Source organism: Molossus molossus, unplaced genomic scaffold, assembly GCF_014108415.1.
Source record: "Molossus molossus isolate mMolMol1 unplaced genomic scaffold, mMolMol1.p scaffold_m16_p_4, whole genome shotgun sequence".
Lineage (NCBI taxonomy): Eukaryota > Metazoa > Chordata > Mammalia > Chiroptera > Molossidae > Molossus > Molossus molossus.
This window is the reverse complement of record NW_023425377.1, coordinates 20002379-20020597: the sequence shown is the minus strand read 5'-3', so window position 1 is coordinate 20020597 and position 18219 is coordinate 20002379.

Genomic DNA, 18219 nt, shown 5'->3' with positions numbered 1-18219 from the left:
CAGAGTGCTGAGCATTATTCTCCTTGATTTGACATCAAATCAATTCTATTTCCAAAGGACTCCTTAGGTTCATTCTGTTTTCCATTCCCACTTCATTCTGGCAGGCTCTTATTGAAAACTGTAGGTGCAACTGAAATATCCACCGCAGATATCAAAGTCTCTCTTCTCTAATGCTTTGATTATGCTGCTTCCTCTGCATGGGATGACCTTCCTCCTTTTCATACTTGATGGATTTCTGCTGAATTTTTAAGCAGCAGCTCAAATGTAAGCATTTGGGGGAGCCCCTTCCTGATGTATTGAGGCAGTTGCTATTTATCTGCATGCTCACAGACAAATGCGCCATGTTCCCTCAAGACAATTTAAATAAAATATATTTCAAATATATGACCAGCTTTTGTATATGAATTATTCTTAATTAGTTCTTCTTAATCATGTAAGTAACATTCATGAATCCTCATCCCACCATGAATACTAGAATTTTGACAAAACTTCATTCTAAATACATGGATTCTATCTCCTGCCTCCCCTCCCAACCAAGGTAACCATTATCCTGAATTTCATGTTTGTTCATCCCTTGATCTCCTTTTTTATTATTTTATTGTAACTTTATATATACCTAAAATGTATTTATTTTTATTTTGTCTATTTTTAACATAATAAAAGAGTAACTAAGCCATAGGTGATTATTTAAAACATTCTTAATATATTAATTTAAAGTTTATCCTCATTAAGTCACTATATTTATTTCATTTATATATGCATTCTGTCAAGCTTTTTAACTGGGTAGTTTTGCTCTTGTATCCCCTCATTGATATTTTTGTGTATTTACCAATAACAAAAACAGAGGGAGATTAAAATCTCCCATAATGATGGTGTATTTATCAATTTCTCCTGAAGTTTAATCAATTTTTTGCATTATATATAAATTGCTATATCTTTTGGTGAATTAACTCTTATCACTATGGTGTGACCTCTATTCCTGATAAATGTCTATTTTCATTTTTATATTATTTATAATCTAATAATATATTACATAATAAAATATGTAATATCATATTATGTTATGATATTAATGTTACTATACCAGCCTTCTTTGGTTAGGCTTTGATATCTCTTTTTTACATTTTTTCTTTACTTTCAACCTGTTTACTATTGTGCTTTAGATGTAGCTCTTGTGAACTCATATAGCTGGATTTTTGAAATCCAACCTGCCCATCTCTACCTTTAATTTGGCAAGTTTAGTCCATGAACACTCATTGTGGTTATTATGCATTTGGATCTGTTTATACCATCTTAATATGTTATTTATTTTCTTCTCTTTTCCATTCTTTTATTTTGAATTTTAATATAAAATAAGGAATTATCACATTCTCACACTATTTGATTTTGCCTCTGTGAACCTATCATATTGATATTCTCTACACATTAATTCTAAGCTACTAAGGATATATTTTTAGTCTTTCTCTTTTTAAAAAGTACTTTAAAATACTTAATGGTCCCTACATCCAGGATTCTGTTGAAAATTCTGTCTTATACTAACTCCTTTGTATGGGATCTCTTCCTCTCTGGAAATGTTTAGAATTTTTCTTTGTCTTTGATATTCTTAAGCATCACCTAATATCCCCAAGTACAGGATTTTTATTTCTTTTTTGGTATTCCATAACCCTTTCAATAGGAGATCTTTACTTTTTTATAATTGAAAGTATTATTGAGATAATGATATATAAACACATAGTTGTAAAAAAATAAATAAATAACACAGAAACATCTCTGTGTACTTGCACAGTTTCCTCCCATGATAGAATTTCACATACAGAAGATTTCTGCTTGGGTTAGTTTCGTTATTGCTTGTTTTTGTTTTATGCTTTTAATTACTTCCCTGGTCTCTTTTTAGGTTAAATGGGGATTCTTGGTCATCTGTTTTATTAGTTTTTCTAATATTTCTGCTTCTGAGGGAATTGCCAATTTAGTCTGTTAGTATTTTTTCTTTAAATAGCCATGTCTTGTTGTGTTGGCCTGACCCCAGGATTATCAGCTAGTCTGCCAGGCTTTGAACATAGGAGAAAGCCCAATTTCTTTCTGTTGACCCAAAGAAGCTTGGGGATCGGAGGAGGAGGGATCGGGCCCCTGGCACCAGATCACCCTGCCACCTTCATACCCTACGAAACCACTACTCGTTAATGCACGTAACTTTTACCTGCAAAGTGAGTCCTCGTATTAGTAGGAAACACTCCTTAAGTTCTAACTCACCAGTCCTAGGATTAGAGAAGGAGGTGGGGAAGCAATTGCTCTAATAGTAAATTTCCACTGCTTTTCCCAAGCTGCTGTGCCCTGACTTCTCCTGAGGTCACCTGAATCAGGTCTGAGCCACTGCACATGCGGTGCAACACAACTAGCCCCAAAGTAATGGGATGGGGAAAAGAGCCGAACATCAACACTTGGGGGAAGTCGAAGTTGCCCAATGCCATCCAGAGAGTTTTAAGCATAATGAAAATGTGGGGATTGGTGGGTTTTTTGGTATGGCTACTCCATGAACTACAGATTTAGAAGAGGCAATAGAGTGGAATTAGACTCATTATAAATAATAAGATCTTACAGCCAAGTAAATCTAACCTCCCAGAGCAGGCAACACCCAATTCGATGGGAATGCCAAAGGGAGGGCAAGAAGAGAAATAACTGAGAAATCTCAGATTTCTGTAAGAGCCCACTAGAAACAGGAAAGGAACCATGAAAATCTTAGGGAAATAACTTGCCTACTTCACTTGCTTCTTCTTCATCAGCTCTCACATCCCTAAGTGATCATCCTGAGCTTAGCAAAGAGCATGGGGAGATGGGTACAAACTACCAGGAAGGGGCCAAATTATGAGCATCAAAATGTCTAGCTGTTTCTTCTCCTGCCCATTTCATGTTAGCCCTAAACAATTTTACCTTCCAGCTGCTTCTCTGCACCTCCTCACACAAAATATTGTCATCCTCCATGTCAGTAATAACAATTCATCATAATTTTTTGATTGATAGTCAAAAGTCTATATTGAGGAAGGCACGGTGTTAAACATTCAGGTGGATACATTTCTTACAATAATCCTATTGGGTACTATGATTCTCTCCATTTTACAAATGAGGAACACAAATTAGAAGGGCAAGCAACTTGCCAAAGGTCATATAGGCAGTAAGCAATAAAGCTGGGCTTCTAATTCAGGCAGGTCAACTGTGGAGTATGACCTCTGCGTGTCCTTCCTACCTTTCCTGAAAGTCCAAACAAAAGTATGGGTGCCACGTTTTACTGCTCATCTCTGTTTAGTATATCACTTGATCTAATCATTTGTATTATACTGTTAAACCCTCAGGCATGTAATATCTGTTTCTCTAATGAGATTATTAGACTCATAGAAAACAGAAGCTGAACTACCAGCATCTCTTTGTTGCCCCTGGAGTACTAGGCAAATAAAAGCTGCTGAATGCATATCTGTTGAAATTGAGCCAAATATAATCAAAAATAGTGAGATTTCAGTGTGCAGAGGATAATATAAATTCACTTTCAAATCAATAACACTAGCATGAGTAAAAAAACTGTCCACCAGAGAACACTTATATCTATGAAATGCCATTTGGATTTACATTGTCTTCCCACCTATGATCTCTTTTGCAAGTCAAACAGCATCATTAGCTAGCCAAACAATAATTGGTATTTCCACTCTACAAATCAGGATGCCAGGGCTCAGAGAAGTGATTAGCCAAATTCATGCATCTAATTACTAATTTTTGGTATAAGAATAGTGGATGGTACAGGAATTTAGAGCCCAATATTTGGATTCAGACCCACACACAACCATTTAAATTCTCAATACCCTTGAAAAAGAGACTTGAACTCTCAGTTTCCACAGCTGTATCTCCTTTTTGATATAATTTTTTAATAAAGAAAATAGATATTATTTGGAAAGCAACTAACACTGCTTGGCACTCAATACATAATCACTATCATGATAAGAACATAGTAAGTGTAGTGAATACAAACATAAGCATGAGAGTCAGAACCACTTAGGTTTACATCCCAGCTCTGCTATTTACAAGCTAGTTGACCTTGGGCTATTTACACAACTTCTCTAGATTTCCATTTCTTAATGTAAAATTGAGATAGAAGACTTCCACGTCCTATCATGATAGAGTAGAATCTACTGAATTACCTCCCCTGCCGAATATAACTATAAACACCATACAAAATATGTAAAAAATAATGTTTGAAGTCATTGTAGAATAATCAATACAGGCAGACCATGAAAGGCTATGGTTTTGGAGAGATTCTGGAAAGGGGCAATTTATTCTGGCTTTTTTTCCTCAAAGAGCATTTTCCAAATTGTAGTGTAGGTCAATAGATCCCAAGAAGAAAATGGCACCCTTACTGGGTTGAATAGAAAAAAATGTCAGCAGTCAGGGCTGACAACGCAGCTGGAACTTGAGGGCAAAATCCCAGAGAAAATAGAACCTGAGAACTGGGCACAAATTTCTCTCAAAGTATTGCTCAGTTCCTAAGATGTATTATGCAGAGAAAGGCTCCAGAGGAAAAAAAAGCACCTTGAAGCCTAAAAATCTGAACAAATATTCCAGTCATTACATAGTGCTAAAAAATGAAGTTTGGGATTCAAGTTCAATCCAGGTGAAAAGATCACTGTAAAGATCCTAAGGTACCATAAGGGCCTAGGAATAAGAGCAAAATTGAAAGCATCCAGTAATAAGAGAGCCTCTGACAAGATCAAGTTGATTCACCTGTGTTCTCTCTGCTTGCCACAAGAAAATGCAACCTCTTTGGAGAAAGATAACTTCATCCAGAACTGCTACAACTTTTTATCCATAAGATCCATTATCCAAAACAAAAACAAGACTAACAAACAACAACAAAAACGACAAAAAATGCTTTAGAAAAATAGCACCAAATGACTAAAAATTAAGATAAAAGGGTCAATAGAAACAGACCAAAAGATTACTGAGGTAGTGAAGGTATCAAATAAGAACTTTAAAGTAACTATGATATGTTCAAAATAATACATAAAAATATAGATATTCATCGAAGACCTGAAATCTATATTAAAAATCAAATGAAAATTTTAGAACTGAAAATACCAAAACTAACATTAAGAAGGTAAAATATGGGTTTAATAGAAGATTAGAAAAGGGAGGTTTTTTTGTGGGTTTAAAAAAAGATATATGTAGATTCCTGTCTTCCAATTCTAAAATAAAACAAAATACATGACAATAAAAGCACAAAAGACATGATGGTGAACAGAGTTAAACTACAAGGTCTTTGTATCATTTGGGAAATGGTAAAAGTACTAGTCTAAGAGAGCTTATAATAAATCCAGGAAGAATAATATAATTTCTAGGGAGACCACTAAAGAAATTATAAAACAACATCTAACTTAAAAGCTAACAGGAAAAAAAAGTAATAATGAAAATAATTGATTAATTTTAAACGGAACTAAGAAAAGAGAAATAGAAAACAGACAGCAAGATAGTAATTAAACCTAACTTTCTCAATAATTAAATGTAAATTGACTAAATATTCTAATTAAGAGACATTGATTGTCAGACTAGATTTAACAAAAAGCAAAAGCAAAATTTAACTATACACTGTTTACGAGATATATTTTTTGTATATAAGAACACAAAAGGTTTATAGTAGAGGATGCATAAAATATATCTTCAAAGAGATGAAGTGTCTGGGTGGAGTGGTTCAGTTGGTTAAGTGTCATCTTGTGCACCAAAAGGTTGCCAGTTCAATTTCCAGTCAGGGCACATACCTGGACTGCAGGTTCTGTCCTCAGTTGGGGCGCATAAGGAAGTCCACTGATGTTTCTCTTTCTAATTGGTGTTTACCTCTCCTTCACTCTCTCCTTTCCGCTCTCTAAGTATGGCCTCCAGTGAGGCTTTTTTTTTTTTTTTGGTAGGACATGGGACATGGCACTGCTTAGTTGCTTTTTTTCATTTATTTATTTTTGTTACAAATGTTTCACCTTTTCTCCCGATTCCCCCCCTCTCCCTCCCTCCCGTGTCCCCGGCTTTGTTGTCCATGTCCATTGTTCATGCATATATGCATATAAGTTCTGTGGTTTATCTCTCCCCCACCACCCCCTCTTCTGGGGATTGTCAGTCTGTACACCACATCCACGTCTCTGGGACTACCCCATTCCTCAGACTGTCATGTTCATTATATTCCACAAATAAGTGAGATCATATGATACTTGTCTTTCTCTGTTTGGCTTCTTTCGCTTAGGATGATACTTTCCAGGTCCCTCCATGTAGTCTCAAAGGATAAGAGATCTTTCTTTCTTACAACTGCACAGTACTCCATTGTGTATATGTACCACAGCTTTGTTATCCATTCGTCTACTGATGGACACTTGGGCTGTTTCTAGATCTTAGCTATTGTAAATAGTGCTGCTATGAACATAGGGGTACATATACTCTTTCTGATTGGTGTTTCGGGCTTCTTAGGGTATATTCCTAGAAGTGGAACAAACGGCAGTTCAATTTTTAATTTTTTGAGGTAACACCATATTGTTTTCCATAGTGGCTGCACCAGTCTGCATTCCCACCAGCAGTGTACTAGAGTCCCCTTTTCTCCACACCCTCGCCAATACTTGTTGTTTGATGATTTGTTAATGGCAGCCATTCTGACAGGTGTGAGGTGATACCTCATTGTTGTTTTAATTTGCATCTCTGATTAGTGATGTTGAGCATTTCTTCATATGTCTCTTAGCCATTTGTATGTCCTGTTTGGAGAGGTGTCATTTTAGTTCCTTGGCCCATTTTTTAATTGGGTTCTTTGTCTTCCTTTTGTTGCGTTGTATGAGCACTCTATATACATTGGAAATTAACCCTTATCTGATATATCATGAACAATTATGCTCTCCCATAGAATGGGTTGCCTTTCCATTTTGATGATTGTATCTTTTGCTGTGCAGAAGCATTTGAATTTTATGTAGTCCCATGTGTTCATTTTCTCCTTTGTTTCTGTTGCCTTGGGTGATGTATCAGTGAACATTCTGCTGCATATAATATCTGAAATTTTGTTGCCTACAGTTTCTTCTAGGATTTTTATGGATTCATGAGTCACATTTAAGTCTTTTATCCATTTTGAGTTTATTCTTGTGTAGGGTGTAAGTTGATGGTCTAGTTTCATTTTTTTTTGCATGTAGCTGTCCAATTTTCCATTTATTTCCATTTATTTCCCAACACCATTTATTAAAGAGGCTGTCTTTACTCCACTGTATGCTCTTGCCACCTTTGTCAAATATTAATTGAGCATATTGCCTTGGGTCCATTTCTGAGTTCTCTGTTCTGTTCCACTGGTCTATATGCCTGTTCTTGTGCCAGTACCAGGCTGTTTTGATTACAGTGGCTTTGTAGTATATCCTGAAATCTGGTAATGTGATCCCTCCTACTTTGTTCTTCTTTTTCAAGATTGCTGTGGCTATTTGAGGTCTTCTTTGGTTCCATATGAACTTTTGAAGTATTTGTTCTAGTTCTGTGTAGTATGTCATTGGTATTATGATGGGGATTGCATTGAATCTATTGATTGATGGGTAATATGGACATTTTAATTATGTTAATTCTTCCAATCCATGAACAAGGTATGTGCTTTCACTTTTTTATATCTTTCTCTATTTCTTTTTTCAATGACCTGTAGTTTTATGAGAACAGGTCCTTTATTTCCTTGGTTAAGTTTATTCCTAGGTATCTTAATTTTTTTGCCATGATGGTAAATAGGATTGTTTTCTTAGTTTCCCTTTCTGTGAGTTCATCATTGGTGTATAAGAATGCCATCGATTTCTTGACTTTAATTTTGTATCCTGCCAGTTTGCCAAATTCATTTATTAAGACTAGTAATTTTTGATGGAGTCTTTGGGGTTTTCTACATATAGTATCAAGTCATCAGTGAATAATGACAGTTTCACTTCCTCCTTTCCAATTTGGATCCCTTTTATTTTTTTTTCATGTCTGATTGCTGTGGCCAAGACTTCTAGTACTATGTTAAATAAGAGTGGTGAAAGTGGGCATCCTTGTCTCGTTCCTGTTCTTAAGAGAAATGCTTTTAGTTTTTGCCCATTGAGTATGATGTTGGCTGTAGGTCTTTCATATATGGCCTTTATTCTGTCGAGATATGATCCCTCTATTCCCAGATTGCTGAGCATTTTTATCAAAAATGGGTGCTGGATTGTGTTGAATACTTTTTCAGTGTCTATTGATAAGATCATATGACTTTTATCTTTCATTTTGTTTATGTGGTCTATCACATTTATTGATTTGTGAATATTGTACCAGCCTTGCATCCCTGGGACCCACTTGGTCATGGTGAATAATGTTTTTTATGTATTACTGGATCTGATTTGCTAGTATTTTGTTCAGAATTTTGGCATCTATGTTCATCAGGGAACTTGGTCTGTAGGTTTCCTTCTTTGTAGTGTCTTTTTCTGGTTTTGGAATTAGAATTATGCTGGCCACATAAAACAAGTTTGGAAGTCTTCCTTCTTCTTGAATTTTTTTAAATAGTTTGAGGAGAATGGGTATTATTTCTTTGAATGTTCGGTAAAATTCCCCCGTGAAGCCACTTGGGCCTAGGCTTTTGTTTGCTGGGAGAGTCTTGATTACATCTTCAATTTCTTTTGTTGTTATTGGTTTATTCAAGTTTTCTATCTCTTCCTGGCCTAGTTTTGGGGGACTATGTGTTTCTAGAAATTTGTCCATTTTGCTTAGATTGTCAAATTTGTTCCTGTATAATTGTTCATATTTATTCATAATCCTTTGTATTTCTGTGGTGTCAGTTATTATATCTTCTCTTTCATTTCTGATTTTGTGTATTTAGGGTCTCTCTCTTTGTTTCTTGGTAAGTCTAGCCAAAGGTCTATAAATCTTGTTTTCAAAGAACCAGCTCTTTGTTTCATTGATCCTTTGAATTGTTTTTTGGGTCTCCATGTCATTGATTTCTGCTCCAATCTTTACTATTTCCTTCCTTCTACTTGTTCTAGGGTTTTGTTTTGGTTTGCTTTCTAGTTCTTTAAGTCGTGAGGTTATATAGTCTATTAGAGGTTTTTCTTGCTTTTTGAGGTAGGCCTGTAGTGCTATGAACTTCCCTCTCAGAACTGCTTTCTCTGCATTTCATAGATTTTGTGTTGTTGTGTGTTCATTTTCATTGCTTTCCAGGAAGTTTTTAATTTCTTCCTTGATCCTCATGGTAACCCAATCATTGTTCAATACCATGCTATTTAGCCTCCATGTGTTCAAATGGCTTTGTATGTTCTTGTTGCAATTGATTTCTAGTTTCATGCCATTGTGATCTGAGAAGATGCTTGATATGATTTCAATCTTCTTGAACTTGTAGAAACTTAGTTTGTGCCCTAACATGTGGTCTATCTTTGAGAATGTCCCATGTGCACTTGAGAAGAATGTGAATTCTGCAGTTTTGGGTGTAATTCTCTGTAGATATTTATTAAATCTATTTGATCTAGCGCTTCATTTAGAGTCTGTGTTTCCTTGTTCAATTTTTGTTAGAAGATGTATCCAGTGATGTCAGCAGGGTATTGAAGTTTCCTGTTATGATTGTATTGCTGTTGATTTCTCCTTTGAAGTCCTCCAAAAGATTTTTAATATATGTTGGCGCTTCTATATTTGGTGCATATATGTTTACCAAGAATAGATCCTTTCAATATTATGTAGTGGCCTTCTTTGTCTCTGGTTATGGCCTTCCTTTTGAAATCTACTTTATCAGATATGAGTATTGCTACCCCAGCTTTTTGTTGCTTTCTGTTTGCTTGGAAAAATTTTTTCTATCCCTTCACTTTCAACCTATGTGAGTCTTTTGTTGTGAGGTGGGTCTCTTGTAAACAACATATATTTGAGTCATGCTTTCTTATCCAGTCAGCTACTCTTATTCAGTCAGTGTCTTTCTATCAGAGCATTCAAACCATTTACATTTAAGGTGATAATTGATATGTACTTATTTATTGCCAATTTTGTTTAGTGTGGTTCTATTTTTCTTCCTATTTCTTCTACTACAGCAGTCCTTTTAGCATATCTTGCAATGCTTTTTTGGTGTTAATATATTCCCTTAGCTGTTTTTGTGTGGAAAGCTTTTTATTCGACCTTCTATTTTGAATGATAGCCTTGCTGGGTATAGTCTTGGATTCAGATCCTTGTTTTTCATGACCTTGATTATTTCATGCCACTCCCTTCTGGCCTGTAGTGTTTCTTTTGAGAAGTCAGCTGAGAGCCATATGGGGTTCCCTTTGTAGGTAACCTGTTGCTTATCTCTTGCTGCCTTTAGGATTCTCTCTTTGTCTTAATTTTTGGCATTTTAATTACTATGTGTCTTGGTGTGGGCCTGTTTGGGTTCTTCTTACTTGGGGCTCTCTGAGCTTCTTGAACTTGAATGCCTTCTTCCTTCACCAAGTTAGGAAAGTGTTCTGTCACTATTTCTTCAAATATATTCTCTAACCCTTGCTTATTTTCTTCCTCTTCGGGGACTCCTATGATGCGAATGTTATTACGTTTCCAGTTGTCCCACTGCTCTCTTAAGTTGTCTTCCTGTTTTTTAATTGTTTTTTCCTTTTGGTTTTTTGATCAGTTGATTTTTTTCTACCCTGTCTTCTAATTCACTCATGAAGTCCTCAGCTTCCTCTACTCTGTTGGTTAGTCCTTCCAATGTGTTCTTAATTTCTGCTATGTCATTCTTCATTTCCACTTGGTTGGTTTTCAGTGCTTCTATATCTTTACTCATGGTGTTGATATCCTTACTCATGCTGTTGAGCTTCTTTAAGATCATGGCTCTGAACTCTACCTCTGATAATTTTCTTAGCTGCATTTCATTGATCTCATCTTTGATAGAGTTCTCTTGTTCTTTCATTTGGGGTTTGTTTCTTTGTTTCACCAGTTTGGCTATCTCAGTGGGTTTTGGAGCCTGCCAAATTTTCCCTGTGGGTGTTGGTGTTCTGCTGTTTGTAGCTCCCTCTACTGGGTTTGGATGAGCCTTGGTGGGTCCACATTAAACACCACTGTCAAGTCTTACTTTCCTGAGTAGATTTCCAAGCCCAGAAAAGGTTCAGTTATCCTCTAGTTTTTTCCTGGTGGCTAGTAGTCTCAGTTACTCAGTGCCTTGGAATGTAGCCCTGGTGTTCTGCATAAGAGAATTTCCAGAGGGTGAAATAGATGCTGGTTGTTAATGAGCCTCAATTTGCATTTCTTTGCCTCACCTAGGAAAGGCTGAATCTTGGGGGGTGGGGGCAGCTGCTTTTCCCCACAGCTCTGGGAAGGAGCACACCGGCCACCGTCCTTTGTGGCTGCAACTCAGCAAAAACTGAGTGCCCTCCAAATCCCAGGCTTCCCCACAGAGCTCCAACCCAGTCTGCCCTCCCTCTGCCGTAGCCCCCAGGTGAGTGACTGTGGCTATTTTAGCACTCTGTCCCGGCTCTCTGCACTGTGGAGTGGGCTTGGTCTTTATTCCCCAAGGGGTCTGCTCACAGCTATGACTGCTGCTGTCCATGGGCTCCCAGCCCGCCACCCTCTCACGCCTCTGCAGATCCTACCAGCGTCCCTGGTTATGTGGTCCTGTCCTGCTGCTTTTCTGTTGCTTTTTTCAAAGGACTTGTCTTTATTTTAGTTGTAATTCCCATTTGATCCTGGGAGATCCTGTGCGTAGCTTCTATTTACTCCACCTCCATTTTCACATCCTCTACACCTATCTTATGTGCAGCTGAGTCCACAGGCCCCCGCACCCTGCAGGTCCCACAGGTAACTGGATTGCACAGTCCCTTTGGGGACCTGGCTCTATGCCTATGTTATGGGCTGCTGGGTCGCACAGGCCTCTCTGGCACCCTGCAGGTCCCGCGGGTAACGGGATGGCACAGTCCCTGCTGAGTCGCGCAGGCCTTTCTCATGCTTCAGTACCCCACGGCAGTGAGGATTTTTTAAAAAGGAAAGAAATAAAGCAAAAGCTAACAAGCCAAAAGAAAAGATTAAAATTCACAATCATAGTTGGAGATTATAGCATCTCTTTCTCAAGTAACTGGTAAACTAAACTGATAAAAGAAAATGAATAAGGCCCAGCCGGTATGGCCCAGTGGTTGAGTGTTAACCCATGCACCAAGAGGTTGCTGGTTTAATTCCTGGTCGAGGCACATACCAGATTGTGGGCCAAATCCCCAGTGGAGGGCATGCAGGAGATGGCTGATTGATGTTCTCTTTCATCGATATTTCTATCTCTCTCTCTCCCTCTCCCTCCCTCCCTCTCTCTCTAAAATTAATTTTAAAAAAAATTTTTAATGAATAAGAATATAGAAGTCAACAACATGATAGTCATGATTAACATGTAGAATATTATGTTCAGTAACTGCAAAATATACATCCTTTTCAAGTGCATGTAGAATATTTACCAAATTAGACCTGATAAACTATGGAAATGATGCCTCTGAGGCCCAGGACTACCTGGGCAACCACATCCATTCACATGATTTCAACAGTACCACTGCCCAGATAGTCCCAGACCTTGGAGTCTTCAGATCTCTCTCTCTCTCTCTTCTCTGGTTTATGACAAGTCTCTTAACTAGCTTTATCTGTCTCCCTTTCTCTTCAATTCAGTCCACTTTCCACATTGTTGATCCTAGCACAACCATGCTTAACTGTTGATGGAAGAATTACAGGTAACACAAACAGTCAATTAACACATAGTTTGTATGTTGTACGTATTGTATATCTTACAATAAAGTAAACTAGAGGGGGCAAAAGGTTATTAAGAAAAGCATAAGGAAGAGAAAATACAATACTGTGTATCTGTATTGAAAAAAATCCATGTATAAGTGGACTTATGCCATTCACACTCATGTTGTCCAGAAGTCAGCTATACGTGTGAAAAATAATAGTTGGGAAGAGATTATTTTACCTATTCTTTTTAGATGAGAATCAGGAACCACTAAAACAACAGAGGAGATAATAAAGACAAGTGGTATGGGACCCTGGGCAGATGGTATAAACCGAAGGCACCAAGAACAGAGGATGCTCAGAATTAGTAGCAGTGAGGGGCTAAGGAGGTAATTAACACTTATATTCTAAACAGCAGCTGAATATAAATGAGAACAGATGGGGCTCTGTAGCTATGAAAAGACCTAGGGCAGTACAAAGATGGAAGTAAAGATAAACAAGAAAATATTTCAAAGAAAAATATTTTATAATTAGTAACACTATGCTTAATTTGTAGTAGAGGTTTCATTTTTCTTTAACACTTGCTCCAACTCAGTTACTCCAGAAATCCTGACAAGAAGGTACTTCATGCATGGTATGTGTGGCTTCTTAACACCCAACAGGCATCACATACTTACTATATGCTAAACTCTGGATATAGATTATCTAATTTAATCCTCTTTGAGGTTGATACTATTATTAGCCCTATTATACAGATCAGACTGCTATCAGAGTGGCTAATACCGTATTCAAATTTACAAGGGTGGGAAAAGATTAAGATAAAATTTGAACTGTTCTGACTCTAGAACCTGACTGCCTGCCACTAGGCTATCATGGCAATCAACAAACATTTATGGAATTATAAATGTTATTGTGCACATTACCGAGTACACGTGTCCTGCTGTCAAGATAAATGCTTTGAAAATTAAGCATAAGGTAACATATAGAATGTTATAAATACCTCATCACTCTTTGTTACCCATGAAGTCTAAGCACTACTGGTGAGAAATAAATACAATTACTGAATGGGGATCCCTGATGAAAGGCAAGTCAGAGCCGCTCACAGGGCAGAAGAAAGAAAACCTGGGCTTGGAGCTCTGAACAGATAGTAAGTTAGATAAATGTGTTTTCAGGGTTCAGAGTTAGTGAGCCCCAATAAGGAATTACCTATCACTTAACGGACATGATGAGAGTTGTCTAGAAGGGATGTACAGATCTCAGCCTACAGCTCAAGCCCTGTTTATTGATGAGTATGAGTTGAGGAGTAAACTGAACCAGACCAAGAGAAATTGGAATAAAAGAGTATCTGCCTTTTTGGAAAAGCATATTAAGAAACAGTGAGGAGGCCCTGGCCGGTTTGGCTCAGCAGTTGGAGTGTCTGCCTGTGGACCAGAGAGTCACGGGTTCAGTTCCCACTAGGGGCATGTACCAAAAAAAAAAGAAAAGAAAGAAAGAAACAGTGAGGATGACAGGGGTAGACAGAAACATCATGGACCTCTTCTCTGTCTCGATGCAGTTGCTCCCAAACATTGAGCAAAATGGGACAGATTTTGAATGTGCTCAAGATGAAATGCAAACCACCCAGAGAAAAAGAGAATGAAGCACTCTAGTGACTACTCAAAGTTCAGGAGGGACTAGTGCATCCTGGACCCCATCTTCTTTTTTGCAATGGATTAACTGGCTGCCTTCTTCAAACACACCCCCAGCTTGGAGGAAGCACTGGAGAGGACAGCCTGGCCAGAGAAGCCTTCCTGTTCCCACCATTGCTACTCCCAAAGGCAATCATACGGATGACTCACAGCACTACCAGGTCCCCTGGCTCCCGCCAAGATGGTGCTTGGAACAATATCCACACTAACTGCTGCTGAAAGCTGCTTGTAGACAGAGACTGCTCTTGGCTGAGACATACAGAGGAGCAGGGAAGAGAACTTCATTTGTAGGGAAATAAAAAGGTGGCTTCAGGACACTGGGAGCCAGCTGCCTTTTAAACAATTAAGCTCACTTGGGAAAACAAAAGTGACAGCTTCCTGTGTTTTCTACCATTGTGGTCCCAGCTGAGGTTTTCTGAGTTTTCATTTGGTGCTGGATTTGGCTCTAATGTATAGTAATATTTGAAGACATATTGTTCCATTTAGGAGATTTGGTAATCAAGAAACCTCTAGAACTGTGGGAGAACAAATGGACAATTTCATCTCCCTTACTGGACTGTAACTCAAAAGTATAAAGACTGGGTGTAGTCCAGCTGGTGTGGCTAGTGGTTGAGCGATGACCCATGTACCAAGAGGTCGCCAGTTTGATTCCTGGTCAGGACATATGCCCAGGTTGTGGGCCCGATTCCCAGTGGGGAGCATGCAGGAGGTGGCCAGTCGATGTTCTCTCTCGTTGATGTTTCTATCTGTCTCTCCCTCTCACTTCTTCTCTCTCTAAAATCAATAAAGGAAAAAAAATTTTTTTAAAGATTGGGTGTATAATCCCACTAAATATATATGTATAGTCACTATTGTATACTCATCACTGAGCCTGACAGAGTAGATGATGAATGAATGAATGACTGGATGAATGAATGAATGAATGAATGAATGAATGAATGAATAAATGAATACTAACTTTCTAAAAATACCTTAGAATATCTGGATGGAAAATATGACCTGAGAAAACAAATACCCAAGCTCCATAAAATTAGAGATCTCCATTATCAACATTCTTGGTAAGTCTTCATCCCATGTCAACCAATTCACTACCTCTCTACCTCACTCAAGCATATCTATTTTCAAATGGCTCTCCTTTTTTGTTTGCCCTTATCCTGAACAAAAATCTATTCTTCTTTCTGAAAATGAGAGCCATTAGCCCTCATTCTACTATCTGAGATTCTCCCCACTCCCCCAAAAAGTCAGACCATTTTAATAAGACTTCCCTTTGAATGTCAAACTCTATCTTGGCTCTAGTTCAATATTCCCAGTTCCTTTAATAATATTTGAGATTGTTCCAAGTTACCTGACCATCCAGTTTTCAACATTCCTCAAAGTGTGACCAGAGGAATATTTTCCTCCATGTATCACTCAGCCAGTGTAAAATGGAACATAACTATCTGATCCTTGATTTGAATAGCTTATTGATATCATTCCAGCCCAAAATGAGATAAGCATTTAATCAGCAGAAGGGACGTCTTAGACAATAATTGTGAATGAGCCCTCAACTTCTGAAATATGTATTCATTCATTCAGAAGGCATTTACTGAGGACCTCATTCATTCCAGAACTGATTCAGGTGGTGAATACACAGAAGTCATCCCTCTCCTTGTAAATCTTAGAGTATAGTGTGCAATGGGACACCTTGGAGGATTTAAGAAAAAGGAAAAAATAAATGGAAATTATGTTAGCATTTTCCAATTCCTCTCCCACCAAATGACCAATCCTCTTGGTTGCCTCCTTTTCATGATTTTTAATACCCTGGTCCAAGAAGCCCCATGTAGAGTGGGTTAGTAGAAGGATCACGAGTCTTGACCCTGCCACTAATTTGCTTTGTGACTTTAGTTGTATCTATTACCTATTGGCTTATCTGCCCATTAAAAAAAAGGGCAGTTCTAGGTCTCTAAGACCTCTTCCTGGTAATGTGTATGTATTCATTTATCCAGGTACCATGACTTTAAGGACTTCCACATGAAAAATAAAATCTCTCCCAAGAATAGAATGCCTCCCCTCTCACTGCTTGTCAAGTGTAGTTGGCTCCTTCTCTCCTTCTGACCATTTTAGTCTGCTCAAATATACCATAGACTGGGTGGCTTCAACCACAAACATTTATTACTCACAGCTCTGGAGGCTGGGAAGAACAAGACTGAGATGCCAGTAGATTCATTGTCTGGTAGGGGTCTGCTTCTTGGCTTATCTTTTCTCTCTGTCCTCACATGATGGAAAAAACAAGGAAGCTCTTTGGGGTCTCTTTTATACCAGCAGTAATCCCATTTATGAGGGCTCTACTATCATGACCTAATCATCTACAGGGAAATCAATCCATCCCAATCCATTTCTCTCTCTCTCTCTCCTCCTCTTTCTCCCCCTCCACCCACCACACACACACACACACACACACACACACACACACACACACAGTTCTCCTGATCATTTCTCCTTGTTTATTTCTATCAAATCCTTGTCACCCTGTAATTATCTTGTCGGTTTATTTGTCATATGTCTACTAGCAAATGTTCCCAAGAGTAGGAACCTGGTCTGTCACTCTATTCCCAATACTTAGAACAATATCTAAAAAATACTAGACCCTCCATAAATGTTTGTTGAATAAATAGTGAATTAATGAAAGAGTAAATAAATTCATCACTGATGTGCTCATTTCCTTGTCTTTTAACACTTGTATGGGGGGGGAAGAAAAGAGAAATAGAGGACATTGAAGAGTGAGGACCATGATGATGAGAGTTTAGGAATGAATATACGACAATAGAACTTGATGAGCCCTCAAAGTTGTACTCAACGTAAAAATAAAAGTTCTGAATGTCTAGTAGACAAAGGTGTCCAACAACGACACGGGCTTAGCATGTACAGAAGGAGATACACATCCACTGCCGAGGCTGTTGCAATGGGGATTTACGCCTCCTAAGGGACACTAGACTGGATATCTTTAAATGATGAGCTCGTGGCTGGAGTGGCCCCAGGCCAGTGAGCATGGGAACACTAAAACCTTGGCGAGGTGCTTCCTCCTCCAGTAAATACACAACATACGTTCAATTAGTTTCTCTGCTCCAGGAGAACTGTCTCTTAGCGCCCTCAGCAATGAGATCTTGCTAATTGAAAACACTTTCCTCTATCTTCCTGAGAGAATTGGACTAAACTAGGCTACTTAAATGTAGCACATGGGGCGGGAGGGAGCCTAACTGGGCCAGGGGAGACACCGCAGAGCAGCACAGTCGGTCTAGTCTAGTCTGGGGCTGGGGGAGGGGATGAGAGCTGTTTCATTTCAGCCACTATTTCATAGAGGCTGGAACTTCCAGTCTGGAGAGAATTCATTTTACCAGAAAATGAGTCTTCCCAGGTCAGGAGTAATTTTTTCCCCTCTTGATCTTGGAATGATTCACTCTAGCGCAACAGCAATTGTAAAAATAGGACCTCTCCGCCTGCTTATAAGGATACCAGATTTTGACCCAACTGTCTTGTTTCTGAAAGAGGAACCCATTGGTATGAGAACTGTGGCTGGCAATTTTAAGGCCTGGGCCCGGTAAGAGTACACACCAGCATTCAAGGTGGCAGCCACAGCAAACAACAGCAATGGAAGCAGCTATTATGGATTAAACACCCTGTGCTGGGTGGGTGGGTGGGTGGTTGTGTGTGTGTGTGTGTGTGTGTGTGTGTGTGTCCTATCAGTTCTATTTCTCTGGAGAACCCTGACTAATACATAAACCTAACTTTCCAATTGCAGAAGAAATCCTATGTTTTATTCAAGTTTTTAACAAATTCAATCATTATTCGCCTGTGCCAACTCTAT